The sequence below is a fragment of the Papilio polytes genome, unplaced genomic scaffold (genome assembly GCF_000836215.1).
Source record: "Papilio polytes unplaced genomic scaffold, Ppol_1.0 DF822845.1, whole genome shotgun sequence".
In the NCBI taxonomy this organism is placed as follows: Eukaryota; Metazoa; Arthropoda; class Insecta; order Lepidoptera; family Papilionidae; genus Papilio; species Papilio polytes.
Window position 1 is genome coordinate 2,871,121 of NW_013526359.1, and position 19,403 is coordinate 2,890,523.

General features: G+C 34.9%; 1 protein-coding gene across 1 annotated transcript in view; it reads right to left on the bottom strand.

The window, feature by feature from the left end:
* Positions 1-19,403, bottom strand: part of LOC106105546 (myotubularin-related protein 6) — a 32,878-nt gene that overhangs the window by 10,092 nt on the left and 3,383 nt on the right. The gene's annotated exons all lie outside the window — the stretch shown is intronic.

Sequence of the window (19,403 nt, forward strand, 5' to 3'; positions counted from 1 at the left end):
ACGAATCTCCGTCAAACGTAAATCACGCGCCGCCGCTATACGTTCCTTGCGGACTTCAAGCGACATAAGTTTTAGTTCAAGTCGTTTTTTTAAAGGCAAAGATCTTTCACTAAGCCACGAATTAACTTGACGTTCCAGTTTTTCTGAAAGTAAAGGTAAATTGTTCTGAAATGATTCAAGAAATCCATTTCTCCAGTTACTGAGTGCTATCTCTTGGACTTCCGTTTGGAATATTTCTCGCGAGAGAGCTAGCTTCATATCGCAGCCGGAGAGACGTGCTCGTGTGTCTTGAATACTGTCCTCACTACCAGTAATTAGATAAGAAGCAATCGGATGTTTACTAACGAATAAGTCAAATTCCGCTTGCACAGTATTCGATAATGGGATATGGAGATTTACGAGCTCGTTCAGTCGACCGATTTCAGCTTCACTATGGTATATGTACTCGTTTGATTTTTGCTTCAATAATACTAGAAGAACGTCATAAAAAGATTGCAATTTATCGGCATCACTCGCTGTCATTAATTGTTCGAAGGATATATTGAAGGCTTGTTCACTTGCAAGTTCCAATGAGTCGTGCTTACTGATGAGGTCCTCGACAGCGGCGAGAGTAAGTTTCTCAGCGAGGGCAACTCGGATTATGTGCGCGTCCCAAAGGTGACACGATTCATGTAAAAGCGTATACGTATATTTTAGTTCCTTTCCCACAGACGTTAAACTATTCTGTATCATTTTAATGCAATTGCTTACTTCAGGTACATTTTCACCACAATCGATTTTTGAATTGATAGTTGTAAGCGAAAATCGATTTCGACTTATATGTTCTAGTTTCTCATCAAAGGCTTGATTATTGCAGCAAATTTTGTTTTGAATAAATTTACCGTCGCCTATTCGATGGTATAACACATTTACATTTCCTATAAAATCATAGTACAAATCTGCAACTGCTTTTTGATATTCCTCTGTTAGTTTCTTTATAGAAATATTATTTTTCTTAGTATTTATTGAAGGTTGACGGAGTTGTAATTTGTCCGTAGTTTCTTTTGAATGAGCGCTTGTTATTCGCTTTTGAACAATACGAGAACTACTCGAACAGGAAAGTGCGCTATGTTCTCTTCGTATTATTGCTACTCCAAGACACAACTGATTAATTTGTGCACGAGCTTTTCTTTGATTTTCATTCGCTTGTGCACGTAATTGTGTTTCTAATTCAGGATAGGCTGAGCAATTACTAAGTAACTGTTGATTTATTTCATAAATCTTTTCATCAAATTCATTTAGCACTTCCTTTGGAGACGTATGACCAATCGCAACGATACTGTTAAAACTGTCATGGAGTGCCTTCCTCAATCTGTTTGCACGTTCCTTTTCAAATTGTAAGGCTTCTACTTTAAAGTTATTGACCTCTTGCATTCTTTCAGTGATAAGTTTTTGGATACTACTTAAAGCTTCATCACGAGTTTCTATTGATAGCGCACCTTGTATCGAAGAGTACTTTTTAATCACACAATCAATATCATGTTGACTGTGATTTATATGACAGAGTAGTGTCTCTGCTAGTACTCGAATTTTCGCTTCAATGTCCTCGTTAATAATATACATATTATCTTCAAGCTCTTTTATTAGTTTATGATGATCTTCTTCCCGTTTCTTAAGATAATTGGATAGAATAGTTCCACTCCTTCTTGGCGTCCAGTGGTAAGGCAGCACGGCCACAGCCGCAGTGTCATTATCACAACCAGGTAAGTAAGGTTTGACCTTTGGCTTTTGCACACATGAACAGTTATATGCTTTTACGTTTTTGAAACTTATTTTTTTACTCAGCATCGTGAAAATTATAAAATGACATTACAAATGTAAAATTGACAGTTTTGTTTTGACACAAATCATAATGAAAAATATGAAAGGCTTAGACGGTATTTCGATAACATACTCCTTCGATACAATATATGAAAACGAGAATTCGCCCGCGACTTCATCCGCGTGGAATTAAAAACAAAACAAAAGTAGCCTCTGTGTTCTGCGAGATTTTATTCTACATATGTACATATATGCTAAATTTCATCGAAATCCGTTCAGTAGTTTAGGCTACAAACTCCAACATATATTTGTATCATGATTTTAAAGAGTTTTTGACTGTAATTTTCAGAGGTAAAAACCACATCAAAAGATAAGTCAACAGCCTTTGAGATCGGGTGAAGAGGTAAGCGTTACGGAATGTGGGACATCGCACTTACTCTAGTAACGAACGAGTATTCAGTACATGAAAGCCAGCCATCTGTGACACATTTTTATATTTTTATACATGTTTACTTAGATAGTGACACTCAATCAATATTGTATCCCTAAATACTTTCACCTAACAGATTTTTAAACCATGTGGTTTCAAATTAACTGATCTAAAGTTCTGAGTATTAAACGCAAAACATGATCTAAGTATCGAGGGAGATGTAATGATATTAAACGCAAAACATTTGATTCCCTTTTAGTTTAGATTAGTTCCTTTTAGATTATTTAGAGGCCTAATTTAAGTTCCTTTCTCTTTACCACCCTTTTCTTATGAGAGGATGGGAAGAGGAAGTGGATTTGACGATGGAGGAGATGCATAGGAAGAGGAAAAATCCTCTTTATGTGCGTCTCCTTCTCCGTCGGATAAGGGTTGGCGACGCATCTGCAATTGTAGATGTCTATGGGCAGCGGTCGCTTCTCCATTTTGGCGGATTCAGGTGACTGCTTGCTCGTTTGCCATCGTATGTTATAAAAAAAAAATAACATGATCTAAGTATCGAGGGAAATGTAATTATAATGGTGCAAGTATTTATTATGCAGCATATAAGATTTGACACACGAATCTATCCGTGTAGAATTAAAAAAAAACAAAACTAGCCTATATGTTGTTCAGACTATCCTCTACACCTATACCAAATTTCATCGAAATCCGTTCAGCCGTTTTGGCTACACACTCTAACAAACATCCATCCATCTATAGAAACTTTCGCAATTATAACATTAGTATGATTATAGTGAGTTTTGGATCGATCTTAAGGAAAGATTATTGATTTTGGCTGCACAAGAGCAAGACAGTTTGAGATAGTAATAACAGAATTGCACTACGATGCGAATCCTGTTGACCTATTTCATAACAATTTTATTAGAACATTATGAAATACGTAGTCTTCGTAACTTTTAGGTCACAAGAACAGACCACTGGCATAATATCAAAATGTCCGTAACATTTGGAGCTACTGGAAGATGGTACGTTGCCAAACTTTTTTTTTATTAAAATAAGATGGCAAACGAGCACCCGGCAACCTGAATCCGCCAAAATGGCGAAGTGACCGCTGCCCACAAACATCCGCAATTGCAGATGCCTTGCCTACCCTTATCCGACGAAGGAGAAGACGCACATAAAGAGGACATTTCCCCTTCCAATGCGTCACCTCCACCGTCAAATCCACTTCCTCTTCCCATCCTGTCCTTATAAGAAAAGGATGGTAAAGAGAAAGGGACTTAAATTAGGCCTCCGGCACCACACTCATCAAACGAAACACGGAATTGCTTCCATTTCACGCCTGTCTTCTGTGTGGTCGTGGTATTACACCGGGCGTGCCGGCCCTGCAGTGCTAAGATGTTAAAGGGGGCACTACCACTGGTAACTTAGCCCCAATCAAGTTCACCATGGGGGCTACGCTGAAAGATTTGTTCTATATTTCTCTGTATCTATAATCTATACTATTATTTTGTATTCTTGTATGTACTGAAATAATTCAGAAACTGCTAAATCGAATTCAAAAATTACGTTATCAGTGAGTACCATAGGATATATTTTTTTAGTTATTTTTTAATTCATGCGAGCGATGTCGGGGGAATAGCTAGTCTACCTAAAAAGGAAATATCGTAAACTTCTATTATACAAATATCTTTGTACATGTATTATCTTATAATGGATTTTATATATTTAGCAAATAGTAAATAAAAATTAATGATTAACATGAAATTATACAAATTTCCATTCCAACTTAACTTCAAATTAAGTTTTTTATTAAAACTTTATAAAACAAAATTTATTAAAATGTTTTCAATAACAATATAGGTTACCAAACCATATCTAAGTTCTGTTAAGTAATCTTAACTATATGTTTGAATAACATCAAACTATAAACATATCTAAGTTACATCTAAGTTATAAGACAAGCTTAACTTGTATAAATCTGTTTATTGTACTAACAATATCTTAACGTAAGTTGACTAAGAAAGTTTGAAGCGGACTTTGTAAGTTTACTGAGTTATATCTTTGTTCTAATAAAAGTTATTCCAACATTAATCATTTGTATTTCAAATACAAAGGACTGTCTATTTTTGACCGACCTCCCAAAAGAAGGAGGTACTCAATCCGTCTGTATGTTTTTTTATGTGTTACGGCATAACTCCGGCGCTAGTGGACCGATTTTGATAATTCTTTTGTTATCCGAAAGGTAATGCTTGCAGGTGGGTCCCATTTTTTGTTATTAAGTCTTTGATCGCGACTTCTTAGAGCGGGCGCACACCTTTGATTAAACTATCGCACAACACACACACACAAATTTTAATAACAACAATAGCGACACTTCAACATTTTTGAACCCGTCGACATCTCCGTCGCCGAAGCACGAAGCGGCCACAACGCTCTTGGCGCCCCCCGCCCCCTCGAACCGCGCCCTCCGGGCCCTGGCCCGCAGTGCGAGGCGCGACGCGACCGCGAACAAAAGTTAAATAATACTCGCCCTGAAGAAGGATGCCCGAAGGATCCGAAACTAGTCGGTGCCGTCACCGGAGGATAAAAGCGTGAGTTGAGCCGTTTTTAATTAATTTTCGGTTATCGCACAACAGCTATGCGATTGTCGATTGTTTCGCAGCCGATTCAACTGTTTCGTTAAAACTAAAAATCGAGTAGTGTGCGCACCTCCTTATAAGCAAATTAAGTAGCCTATGGTGCTTTACATCAGTACCAAATTCCATATAACTCCATTCAGCTGCTCTGAAGACAACTTCTAACAAACATCAATCTTTATCTATATTATATTATTAAAAAATTTATATTATAATAAAGCGTAAACACACACTTCTTTGTTGCCTAAGATGTCAGCAATTACATTCTTTTTTTTAATAAAAAGCCCTACACCTACGTCATGCTTTAGACTATACATTTTCACGCCATTAAACTTAGGGGGTAAATATTTTGGATAAAAACCTTAATGTGGGAAAGAGACCATAAGTTGTTGCCAACATCAAGGAAGCAAGATTGCAAAGTAAGGTAATTGGTATTTTGACATTTGCAATTGAGAATTTGACAAATGCAAACAATAAATGTATAATTTCATGCGGATTAAGCCGCGCGCGAAAAGCTAGTTAGTAATATGAGCCTTTTTGTTATAAGCATTTATTTATAAAATTCTTAAAGTAATCTCTTCAAAAAGAATCGCAATATGTACAAGTATTTCCTCACTGAAAACCGTCTAAAAGTTGCAAAAACAAACAAGATATACGAGCACTTCAATGTGAGATATCACAAGACATTACCTCGACATTACGTCGATGCGTCTTCATATAATATTGAACACGAGGCTAAGGAAGGGCGTCAGAATATCTAACTTTATGAAATAACTAGCTGTTGCCCGCGACCTTGCCCGCGTGATATTAAAAACAAGAAAAAATATAGCCTATGTTACTCACTTATAACGTAGCTTTTTAATGGTGTAAGAATGTTTAAAATCAGTCAAGTAGTTTTTGAGTTATTCCAATACATAAAAAAATACAAATCTTTCCTCTTTATAATATTAGAACAGAAAAAAATATTTCTTTTTTTTTTTTAATAAAAACATTGAAAGTAAATAGAAATAAACTCAAAGGCCTTTTTATTGGGATATTAAAAACAATTACAAGCAATTGAGATGCCTATGGACAACGTTCGCTTCGATATTTTGCAAAATTAGCCCCCACCTTAATTTTGCAAAATATCGAAGCGAACGTACGAACGAAGCGAACGTTTGCAAAATATGTTTTACCAAGAAAAATTCTACAAAAACACGACGATGCTAATAAAACTTGAGTTTTTAACGTATTTCCGTAAACAGCTTGTGATAAATTATTAGTCTACGATAAGTGAAGTCATTGCTTTTTATAATACTTAAATAACATTAGTGTCTTTTTACTAACCAACTTTCCAATTCTCAGTCATAAAAGATAAAGATAAAGATAGCTTTATTTCCCTTATGATTACATTTTTGTTTACATATTTACACTTATACTGAAAAACACTAACAAAATATACTAAAAATTCAAAATAATTATCTGACAATAAAAATGTAAATATTTGTTAGTACGGTTAGTGTTCTTAAACAATTTCATGCAAAAAATATATTAGTATTGTTAGTCTGTTAACTCATATTCTGTATAAGGGCCGACTGCATCTCAGTCATAAAGTAAAATTTAATTGTATATTTTTATGTGGTATGAATGTACGCACACAATAAATGGGTCATAAGGTCAGCCGTTGGAAAAACTATCGTCGTTTTTCAATATTTAAATTCAATATTAACATTTACGTGATTCCTCCGCGTTTATATGCCTTTTGAATGTAATATGAAAATATTAATAATGCAATTTCTTTTATGAATATTGCCCTTTACCATAGACATTCAATAGACACTACTTTTTAAAACTATCTAATTCCTGTCCTAAGAGATCTTGAACAAAATGTTAAAAATAACATCATTAAGCGAGTTTTTTTTTCCAATTAGCAACCAGCCAGCATTTTATAAAAAGAGAGTTAAAAAATCAACGTAAATGTCAAGCCGCATTTCTATTTTAATCTGGCAACATTGAACGCGAGCTTTGAATAAAATATACTCGACTCGATTACTAATGCTAGTTTCACACGAGGGTACAACAGAGTATCGAAGCAAAATTCAGCATAGTGTAACAGACTAGCAGTAGAAGAGATTGAGGCGCAACTTGTATTGACACATGTTGATGTTCATTCAATATGCATCAAAACAAGTGTCTACAGACGTAACATTGTCTCTTCTGCGACTAGACATTAGCAAGTACTGTTCTATCCTACTGTGCCGCCCTCGTGTGAAACTACCTCAACGCCTGTTGACTCCGCACTGCCGAGAGTGCGCCGCGCTAATGAATAATTAATCTGACATTTGACTTTCACTAACCTGTGAACATAAACCCTTTGTTTGGATAAGGAAAATTACCAGGGCAGCATAAATCTGTTCAGTCATGAAGAAAGATGGATCTGTTTGTTACACGTTGTTGCAAGACTGCAGTACCAAAACCAGTAGGCACTTGTAGCGGTCAGTTAACACCAAGTGACCAGGAGAACAGCATCGTAAATATTTATAAAAAGTAACTCTTAAATAGACAAAGAAATACCATAAACTCGCCACGTTATTTTAAATTTATTAAATCAAAATCTTGCTGCGTCACTCAGAGTGGTGAGAGTTGTTCTTACCTTACTTCATAGACATTTAGACATATTTCCGATAGTAGGAGGAAATTTGGTTAATTGCCTCGGAGATGTAACAAGGAACTCCAATGTAGAAGTTAATTGGCCGTCTGTCTTCATTAACTAAAACCTTAGCGAAGCTATTTTACTGTACCATAACATCACGTTATATCGTAGAAAGTTGTCGTAAACAGAACAAAAGTTTAACATTTACACAGACGTATCAAACGACATTCAAAATATGTAAGTGTTAATAAAAAGATGCGTGCGTTGTGCGATTGCCTTTTGTTTCACAGCCCACTCAACTGTTTATTTGCACAACTAAAAATCGAGTACAGTCCGCACGTCGATATAAGCCTATAAGAATCAAAGCACGACTAAACCATAGTGCGATAATTCAGTTAAGATCTTAGGCTTACATTTAAGTCCAAAGTCCATTTTGATTTGTGAGATTACAAGCGAAGCTTACGCGACATGTCCAGTATTTCGGCCGTTAATTTTTAGTAATAATCCATAAGTGATGGATTGTTGACATAGCTGGCCTGTTGACCCATTTCAACCTTTTGTAGCTCGCAGTTTGTTTGGGAAATGCTTGTGAATAATTTATGCGACAGCATTTACCGCTTCAGAAATGATTTATCACCACCAGCTAACATTACATCTATACGTCTGCACTGGTCTCGGTGTCTATTCTAATTGCAAATAAGTAATTGAACTGCCAATTTTTTTTGCAGTACTAAATTATTTACAATCTTTGGTAAATAAGAGTAAAAATTTGCGTATATTATAAATCAAAATTCCGGTACTTGAGTCCTTTTTAAAATCATAGAACCTCAATTATTATAACTATTAAAAATTCCAGAACACATTTGGCTACTTATTAAATCTTTACTAATATAATAAAGAGGAAATATTTGTATTTTTGAATTTTTGTATGTATTAAAATAACTCAACTAGACCGATTTAAAAAAATCACTATTAGAAAGGTAATTTACCTGTGAGTAACATAGGCTATATTTTATTATTAACTTTTAATTTCACGCGGACGAAGTCGTGAACAACAGCTAGTAATCAACAAGCTAAGCTTAATCATTCCCACTAAAGAAAAAACGTAATTTACTTTCTAATTTCAATCGCAAATCATACTCCTAAGGGAACACTAAATATATTTAATTAAACAGTCCAAAATAACAGACATTCCAACTTGGAGAAGCTATCTCATTATTATTAAACGTCAGCGGAATTCCCCCAGAGATAGTCCCAGTTTAAATAACTTACGACAGGATGCGGTCAGGTTATAAATTATATAACCCTCACCAAAAAAAACAGACAAAATCTCATAATAAGTACCTATATTATCATAGAACGCAGAGCTAAGATTAACATATGGGCAGGTTATGAGAAGGGATGAATCACATGTAACAAAAACTTTAGTTGTGATTGTGGTACACAGGTAGAGGTAGACATAGTAAGAGATGGATTGCGAGAAAGGCGACATGATCAAGGGAGTGACGAGTGAGATGACGGGAAGATAGACTTAACTATAGACCCCGAAGGATAGAGACAGGAAGATGTTAAAAAAGCAGATTCATATAAAAATGTAACAAAACAGAATTATATGATTGAAGTAAGAGTAATATTTTACGGTTTTCTTCTCAAAAGATTTCCTAACTACAGACTACAACTAACGAGATTTCTTCAAGTAAAGGCGCCTCTATGACAAACTACTTCACGTCAAGGAACAGCCACAGTTCCAGCGCTAATGCTGTACTCAGAGAAGTAGTTAAAGTGTCTGCAGCATTAACATTTGAGAAATCTACACTAGGAGAATGTTTACTAACGATTAATGGTATCATAATTTGGCTCCAGCTACTAATCCTACTAGATTAACAAACTGTGGAAAATTTACGTATAAAGCCTTACAAAGTATTCACGTCACAAACTGAAGGACTGAGTGACAAAATTGTATTACAAAGGTCACGGCCCTGTCACATCGTACCTTGATAAAGTGTGATTAAACGACACTCTAAGAGAACAGGATGAAATGATGTAATCACGTCATTCATCTTAAACCTGCCGCTGGGTGAAACCCTGTACAAAAATCTTGATTAAAGCAAAGATTTAAACACTCACACCTTCTTAGAGTATGCCTATCGACGCACACTCATAACAGACAAGACATAATCAAGTTAACCCTTAGAGAACAACATAAAGATTTCGAAGTATAATATTTCTAAAGCAGAGTATGCAAATCCTTTTATACCAGATAATGTTACCAAGAAAAGCTCTTCCGTAGTGCAGCTGTCGTTTTACAGCATAATCGTATTTTATCGCAACAGAGTTTTCCGTTGTTTTAAAATAAAAAACCACTGAACTGATATTAAGGAGAACAGAGGTATGTATAAGGACTTATTAGAGCACAATTCTCTTCACTTTTATATCAATAAACATAAATAAAGAAACATTATTTCAATATTTCCTATAGAACCTTCCAATTCTCAAACACACAATAATATAAGGAAATAAGGACAAAATTCAAACATCAAAGGAACTTCAATGAAAGCATTACTGAGGCTTATTCTATTTTTAGAACCAGCTAACGAATCGTGCGGGAAAATTGTAAATCCCCTGACCCAAGTGTATGCAACTGAGTACAAGTAACATAGATAGCAAATGGTAGTATGATGAATTAATCTCTTAATACTTATCTACTTTAGGGATGAAAGATCCCTAAAGTAGATAAGTATTAAGAGATTCAGACAGAGTAATACCTAAGCTACTCAAGATAGACCATAAACTAGAAAGTAATATCTATCTGACAAACTTAGTTATTCCTAGATCTTAATGCTACAACTATCAATCAAGGGTTGCAATTAAAGCATCTAAGGATCTTCTAAACCATAGACCACATCATCTACAACTTAACTAGGACCAACAACTAAGGGCCTGTCCCACTACTGGCTGATAGAGGCTCAGATAGCTTAAAAATGACGTCACTCAGATAAGGTAACAAAATCCGATATTTCCATCACATATTTTACACATTAGACTGTTATCAGACAATTTACTATTTGGTGGGACAGGCCCTTAATCTCGTGCTTCTTATAATGGGTTGTTTAGAAGTTTCAAATAAACGAGGGTAATTCGCCCCGAGTATTACCCTAATGATTATAAACATACCCCCACAACGGATCATTACCTGAAATAAACAGCAGCATTACCCAAATTACCCTTCCCAAAATGCTGGAGGAGAAAGTATTTTTATACGTTTAGATAGAAATAAATAAATAATTCAGTAGCAATACAGATATTACGGACGCGAGGGAGGTACGAATTGCGTACAATCTTGGATCAAGATCAAATCAAACGTATCTTATAGAAAAAAAATTGGTAGAGTTGAACTATATTGCATTAGTCCTCGGTTAAACGGCGAAATGGCTTTCACAAACTAGAAACACTAGTAATGATATAAAAGGAACGTAGCTTTCGACTAGTAGTAATTTCGTTGACTTCCAAAAGAAACCCTTAAACTTCTACGTGATTAATGAGAATCCTCCTATTTCCCAATTTTCTGTTTCATTAAACACTTCCGGGATTTCCTTTTTCACTTAAGGTTTTTCATTATTTTCACTCAGATAGTTTATTTTGTCTTCATTAAAATTTCATGTGACTGCGAGACAATTGAAAATGGATGCACGTAAATCAGATAATTTATAAGCAAAGAAAGCAAAAATGACCCGAAATTTCGTCGCGCGATTTTGAGCTAAACTATTTAACTACGTCGTAGTCTTTGACTCCAAAAATCAAACAAAAAAAATGGGACCCACCTGTAAGCATTACCTTTCGGATAAAAAATGAATTATCAAAATCGGTCCACTAGCGGCGGAGTTATGCCGTAACACACATAAAAAAAAAAAAACATACAGACGAATTGAGTACCTCCTTCTTTCGGGAAGTCGGTCAAAAAAACAAGCTAATTTCACTCTAACATTTGTAGCATTGATATTAATATTAAAATTTAATAGATTCTGGTGAATGTTTAAAATCGAAAATCACTCGAATTTCAACATTTATAAATTAAGTAGTGTTTTCAAAATTGAATGTTGAACAAGATTTGTTTGTACCATCTATAATTCATTCAACGTTAATCAAAATATAGCCGACGGCTATAAAATAATGAGTGTCTATTTATTCTGTAGACAAATAAGACAATTTTGTTCCAGTAAAACAATTTTCCTTTTTGTTTTAGTTTAAGAGCAATATTGTCTGGAATCACGTAATACCTTCACTCACGTCCAAAAGGGATACGAGATTTATTTCTATTTTCGACACATCAATGGATCCTTGAATACTTTTCCATTCTTTAGGTACTTTGATTGATTTAGGGAAAGATTTAACTTTATCTTTCTCCAAATAAACATTACAAAGGGCTCAATTTACTTTATCTTTGTTGTACTTTAGTTGTATTTTATTATCAAAAATACCTTTCACAAAGTAAGAAAGATGTAACAAAACTTTTTGCTCTATACGTAAAATTGCAAAGAAAAATACCAGTGACTTGGAGAATTTCAAGCTGTTACTGTATTTTTGGTTGTAGATCATTAAACTCTTGTATATTCTGATGTTAAGATGCCGGATTTATTATTCCTGCTTCATTAGTCCGGATCGCACAATATTACCCAGAGAGGATTTCACACATTGAAACTTTCGTAATCCTCTTACATCACGTAACTTTTAATGAATCGAGTTTCGTATTCGCTATTGAATTTCAGTTTCCATTCGTTGGACGTGAAAATACAAACATGAACGAATATCCCGTTCAAGGTTTTCTGTTCTAAATAAATTTATCCGATTTTAAACATATAGATACAAGACAACAATCTATCCAAGAATCTATTAAACATGAGAATGTTTTTAAAACATTTGTCTAGCAATTTTAACTAAATTATATCAATGTAAATAAAGGATATACACCATTTTGTTACAATACATAGGAAGTCAAAACTTGAAAACTAAAAGTCATCTTTAAAGAAACATCGAAAAGCACAATTACACGGTCGGGAACGTAAGCTTAATGCGATCAGCAAGGTCGCTCGTAGAATCGATGGTGAGAAGGTTGGCCCACTTCCAGAAGTTAAAATACAATTTGTAACAGTTTTCCCAACAGAATTATTTCTAAGTATCAAAGTTAGATACATTTTTACGGACTTACACTTATGCATTTAGTTTTTAAAAATAAACTACTAAATTACATGTCATCTGCAGCAGTACTATCATTTGCTAATACGCCAGGATACGCAATATGACAACCGGGTACTGACTTCCTAATTTTACGGTCCCTAAATAATTATCTAGTTCCGTTCTTCTTCTATAGCTGTACGGCCCTTTGTGGACCTTGGCTTGGTCCAGCAACTTATGCCATTTCGACCTATCTCCGATCAAAGTCCTCCAGTTTGCTCTGCCAACGTTTTTCGCATCTCGATTTACGCCGTCTACACTGGATCTTTGGTCTCCAAGTTCCCTTCTTTCAACTAATAAGATACCTACTACCGTAATGAAAAATACAAATAGTTTCTTACATTTAATTTTCATTTCTATTCACTCTTCGCGTTCCGGTAGAGAAAAACGACCGAGATGAATGTTTGCATTTCATTAATTTGATTACTTTCTTTACAAACTTTATAATAGACTAGGAATTGCATTTACTTTTAAGTGCTGATTTAAAAAAAATAGCGCGAATATTTCCGAGTCAGAAAAACAAAAACTACAAAGTATTTTACCTTCTGTGTCATTTTATTTATAATGTTATGTGTATGAAAATAAAACTGCGTTAATTTGTTAACCAAATGATATGAGAATTTACTTGCATTACAATATAATGCCTTCAACCACTTCCAGCTACGTCGCCGCTTCAATATAAATTAGAGAAGTCCAAACTCACTCTAAAGTTACCGAAGTTACAAACTCTGAAAGCTCAGCTATCCCTTTTCCAAAAACTTTTAATGAGATAGCTTAGAAACTTATTAGGTTTTTGCAAAGTACATATCGAAAGAAATACAAAAGAGATTCTCTAAAAATGAAGCCAATTTAAAGCTGCGATTTAAAACGTTTTGTGAAAAATACAAGCTCTAGCAATGTGATGATTGGTTGCAGATTCAATTTCAGTTTCCAATTAACAACTTTTTGAATTCCGAGATTGAATTCAAGGTAAATAAATACTAGTAGAGACCGGAGTACAAGGAAAAGCAGTAGACCCTACAATGTTGATAAAAAATCCTTAAAATTGTTAGCTAAATTAATGCTTCTATTTTATTTGAAATAAAAAATCCAATACAATTTGTTGAACACAAAACATATCCCTACAAAAGGATGACAAATAAAATTTCACAGAGACTTCAATCGGACTTTGTTCCGTTTGTTTCGAGCAGTTTTGAGCGCGCTTTGTTCTCGTACGCAGAGGTTTTGTCGGAATGAAGAACTCTTTGCTGTAATTAAAAAGTACTCGGTGTTACAGCCTGTTGAAATAGAGGTCAGTTTTAAAACGAAATGTCTGAAAGATTAAATTCTAGAAAGGTCTGCGTGAAGTGATAAAGGAGTAGAGATGTAAAGAAAAGGGAAAATAATGAACGAGGAAGAACATAGGAATCAAGACAACCATTCATGCATCAAGTAACAAAGTAAGACAAATCATGCCAATAACTATTATACTATACTAAGAGAGACGAGATGGCTATGAGGATTTTAGCATCTATATGAGAAGACAATGTATAGAGCTAAATAACAACTTGCTGTTGACATTTCATTTGAAAAGTTATTAATATAAGTTTTAGTCTATTTCCCTTTCCACCCTTTCTTAAGAGGAAAAGATGGGAAGGAAAAGCGGATTTGACGGTGGAGGAGACGCATAGGAAGGGTAAAATGTCCTCTTTATGTGCGTCTCCTCCATCAATTAAGGGTAGGCAACGCATCTGCAATTGCTGATGTTTATGGGCAGCCGTCGCTTTCCATTTCGGTGGATTCAGGCCGCTTGCTCGTATGCCACCTTATATTATAAAAAAAAATATAAGTTAATTTAACAACAGAACCGCACTAACCAATATTTAATTAGAGAATTCCAGGTAACTGAACAACACATAATATTCCATATTTCAAACTTTAACGAAGCGTGTGATTTTAATTGAAAATGTTTAACTTTGATGTAGCGTACTCAACGGTATGTAAAGAGCATCCGACAAAATATTAAACGTATAAAAGTACCGTTTAACATAGTACATATATGTCTAAGTTCGGCTTCATGTTAGGAAGGGAGCAAAATTTTAATTACCAGCGCCTATAAATTTTTAATAGCCAGATGTTTATTTGCTATTTAGTTATTATTCGTTGTAAGGCACACATTTTAGTAATTCTTATATGGCTTATGTAAAGAATAAACAGATATGAAAAGAAAAATGTATTTTATTTCCAGTTTTTAGGTTTAAATATTAGCTTTAACGTTGTTAACATTCGAGCGCGACGATTTATTCCTCCCACGGGTGTAAAATATACGATACTTGCTGCCAACTTGCGAGGAAAATTGATATTTCCTGATGTTCATACCAATGTTCTTAGTACTTTATATTCAAATGGTACTGACATAATAACACACATAATTATGCATATATGTGGCGTATTAAGATTTTCTTACACAATCAGAATAAGATGCGAAAACGAGATCTTGCTTGTTATCGAGTTTTATAGCTCTAACTTTAACGAACGAACCAATTAGTACAATGTGTTCCCTTTTATCGAATTTTACAGTACTATATTAGACCTTTAAACGTTTTTTCTATTCTTATGCGGCTACTTTAGACTGTTTACCTAATAAAAAGGTGTTGGACCTTCAAGTCCACTCATCATCTTTCGTGTTATCCTACTCCCGTAGGGTCGGGACAATAGGTTTTAGTCTTCCTCGTAACTCTATCATACGTCATCTCAGTCATCACTCCCTTCATGATTATGTTACCTTTCACGTAATCTATCCATCTCTTTCTAGGTGTCCACCGTTGTTAGCCATGTTCACTATTATTATTTTTTTACACAAAAAGGTGGCAAACGAGCAAACGGCCACCTGAATCTACCAAAATAGGGAAGCGACCGCTGTCCATAAATATCCGCAATTGCAGATGCATTGCCTGCCCTTAATTGACGGAGGAAGAGACGCACATAAAGAGGACATTTCCCCTTCCAATGCGTCTCTTCCACCGTCAACTCCACTTTCCCGTCCAATCCTTCCCTTATAAAGAAAAGATGGGACGGGAAAGGGACTAAAATTGGGCCTCCGGCACCACACTCATCAGACGAAACGCGGAATTGCGTCCACTTCACGCCTGTTTTCTGTATGGTCGTGGTATTACACCGGGCGAGCCAGCCCATTCTTGCGAAGATGTTAAAGCAGGCTCTACCAATATAAATAATTATAGAGTGAAGTATATTATCTATTCGTCATTCCCATTAACGGGTGAATAGACTAACGGCACGCCCTATTAACCTGGATCGGCACAGCTATTTCTGTGACCACAACTATCCGGTGGGTGGCTTCTGTATTGATTACATACCACACCTGTGTCCTTGGAAAATCAAACAACCTACTAGCACCTATAAGTAGAACTTAGTTACCATGGATACCAGTTTATCGAAATTCAAATAAGAAAGCTCGGTCAACAAGAAACTTTTAACAAAAAGGTTAAATGTACGGATGGCTTCGAAGGTAAGTGTGTGAAGATCTTGTAGGGTTGGCGCAAGGAGAATAATATGCATTAGGGGAAAAACATATAAAATATGATAGAGAGGTATGGTTGAATACACATGAGCTTGTCCCTGTCCCTATGGAGGGTAGGCACAGTATGTCTTCGGGTGAGTTCACAATGTACCGGGCTAAAGACTTAAAAGGCCTAAAGACCCATCTTATAATAGACTGAGACATTTTTCAAGATAACAGCCAACCTTTAGGATTGAAATCCAAAGTTTAAAAATTGCCAAAAGACTAGATATTTCAAAACGTAATTTTTACTATCGAAAATTAAAAAAAAAAAACATTCCGCGTACAATAAAGGTAAATCCTTTGTTAAATATAAAAAAACTTTTCTCTATATCGAACATCAAAGAAAATAGAAACAAATGTATACTTATTTTCACAATATCGAATGCTTTTGTTCGAAGACAATGCTCTGAGTTTTCTAGTACGTACTTGATACGAGGACATTAACCAGACGTTGTTTTTTTTTCTTTGTCAAATAATTCTTAATTTAGAAAAAGTGAGAGTAATTTAAGAATAACGTAATTTAATATTAGAGGACTCCTCTTTGAGGACAATAATATGTAACCAACGTCAATGCCTAAACAGCATGTTTCGACAGCCCAGGGCGTTGGTCAGAAAGTGGCACAACAGGACTGTGAAAAACGCAGTCACAAGCCTGTTAACCCGCCCCTTCCTTACATAAGCTTGAAAAATAGGAGGCGCCGTAAATATATTCGGGCTCTAGAGAGACCAAAACCAATACTGGCCAGCATCTAATTTAAAACATCGGAATCTTTCAGTCTGGATTAGCAATATCATTTGTACCAATTCAATCATCACCAACTTGCCCTTATCCCTATGGAGGGTCGGCACATGTGCTTTTCCATACATTCCTGTCATCCGTCATATCTGAATCCACTCTCTGCAATCTAATTTAATGTTGACCTAATAAAATTATAAATCGAAGAAAAAATCGAGAACTCTGTTGAAAGATTTTTGCCTTCTTTAGTTACTTTTATAGAACAGTATCTCATTGACATAATCTCCGATAATCGACGGGGCGATGTTGAAATCATTCGCCTCAATGAACAGCTGACGTGTCCAACATTGTGGAAGTAATCAGCTGTCCAAACTGAAGGCGAAGACGAATTCATTTACCTACTAGATTTCGCTCGCGACACCGCCCGCGTGGAATTAAAAAAAAAAAAACAAAAAAATAAAGCCTAAGTGTTTTTCCAGACTATCATCTACAGCCATGCCAAATTTCGTCGCGATCCGTTCAGGAATTTATGCTACAAACTCTAACAAACACACATCCACCCATCCATCTATCCATCTAAACTTTCGCATTTATTATATTAGTAAGAACATAAGATTAGTTAGATTCTTGATATCATAATTAAACGCACAATAAAAAAACTCATAAATCAGCTACGAATTGTCACTTTTGAGTCTACACTAATTATAAAAGCGGGCACATCTTTGACTAAATTAAATTATTATTTATTCCGCAACCCATTCAACTATTTAGTTGCACAACTAAAAATCTAGTAGTGTGCGCAACTCCTTATAAGCTCGTAGGAATTAGCGAGACTAAACAGTTGTGTGATAGTTAGAAAGAAGTAGCTATTTTCTATATTTATAACAAATAAACTCAAAAATCACTTGACAGTTTTAGACTTTCATTAGTCTGTTAGGTTAATTCTGAGTTAGATACGTTACATTTAATATTGTTACATTATTATTACAAAAAAATGTCCACCAATGCGAAACCGGGACTAGCAGCTAGTCATTTCACAAAAAAAAACAATTTAAACATTTAAACAAAAACCCTTATTATAAAACAATAAAGTTTTCGCACGAACAAGGGTTTTGTTTAAATAAATTGAAAATAAATTACATCCTTTGTTTCAAAAGACTTTCCAAAAACATGTCGACTAGAAGATCAAAAAATACATCAAACAATTTAGATTAAGTGAGAAGTTGAAATATTTTGCGCAGATATTAAATGAAAAACTTTTTCACCCTCTTCAAATGTCTTTCTAAATTAATTTACTGACAAAAGAATTGACGTTTGCTTTTATATCAACGAGATAGCTACTATAACCCGTGTACAAAGTGGTCTCAAACTTTTTGCCGGCAGTGTACATTGTACCATCTTAGGAAAATAAAAATTTAAACCCATACAAACCCAGTTACATATAAAGCCAGGGTTGAAAACAGGAGACGAATGCAGGCGAAGCTGAAGACAACAACTTGTATTTATAATATTGGAATTTCTACACCCACACAAGATTGGAGAATTAGGTTTTAAGACCGCATATCTTCTACAGTCGGCATCTGAAGGCATGCGAAGTTCCTTCCGTCGCTCATATTGGAAATCGCTTATTTCAATTTATATGCAAAACGAGATGCAATTTTTACGTTCTCATATTTTCTATATTATTGCATTATTATTAAGTACGTGGGATGCTATTAAAGTTTCTTAAATTTACATATTTGTTAACGATTTACCTTGGAAGTTAAGTACTGGTAAACATAAGTATGGGTTAAGTCAGCCTGAAACTAGTCCTTTAAGTTATGAAGTAGCTCCTTTACAAGATTAAGTCAAAGCTCTCTTAAGTTACGTCGCAGAATGTCGGTGAACGATCGACTTAATTAAGTTATCCGAGTCACTGAATATTAGACTATGCCTTATAATAGACTCGACAATTAATTAACTGAAATATTTATTGAAATAGTTAAAAGATAAACTTCTAGAGATATAATAAATGAATATACCTCAAAATTTAAACAATACTAGGCATCTATCATCATCTTTCTCCTCACCCTACTCCCGTAGGGTATATCCATCTATTAGGTCTCTCTCTACTCATATCTACTAGGCATCTAATAACATAAAATGTACATTTCAAGGACACGTCACGAGTACGCATAATTCGTTACAAGAAAGAGACAAAAGATAGACAGGAGTTAACGAGAGAGTGAGACCGAAGATAGTTCATCAAACAGTAATTGTTTTAAAGTTCCGTTGACTATTGTAATGAAATCGAGTTGGGTAAGGAATAATAAAGTAGAAGCTTTGTACATCTGCAATAAATTTATCTTCATGCGTCGGCGAAATATAAAATA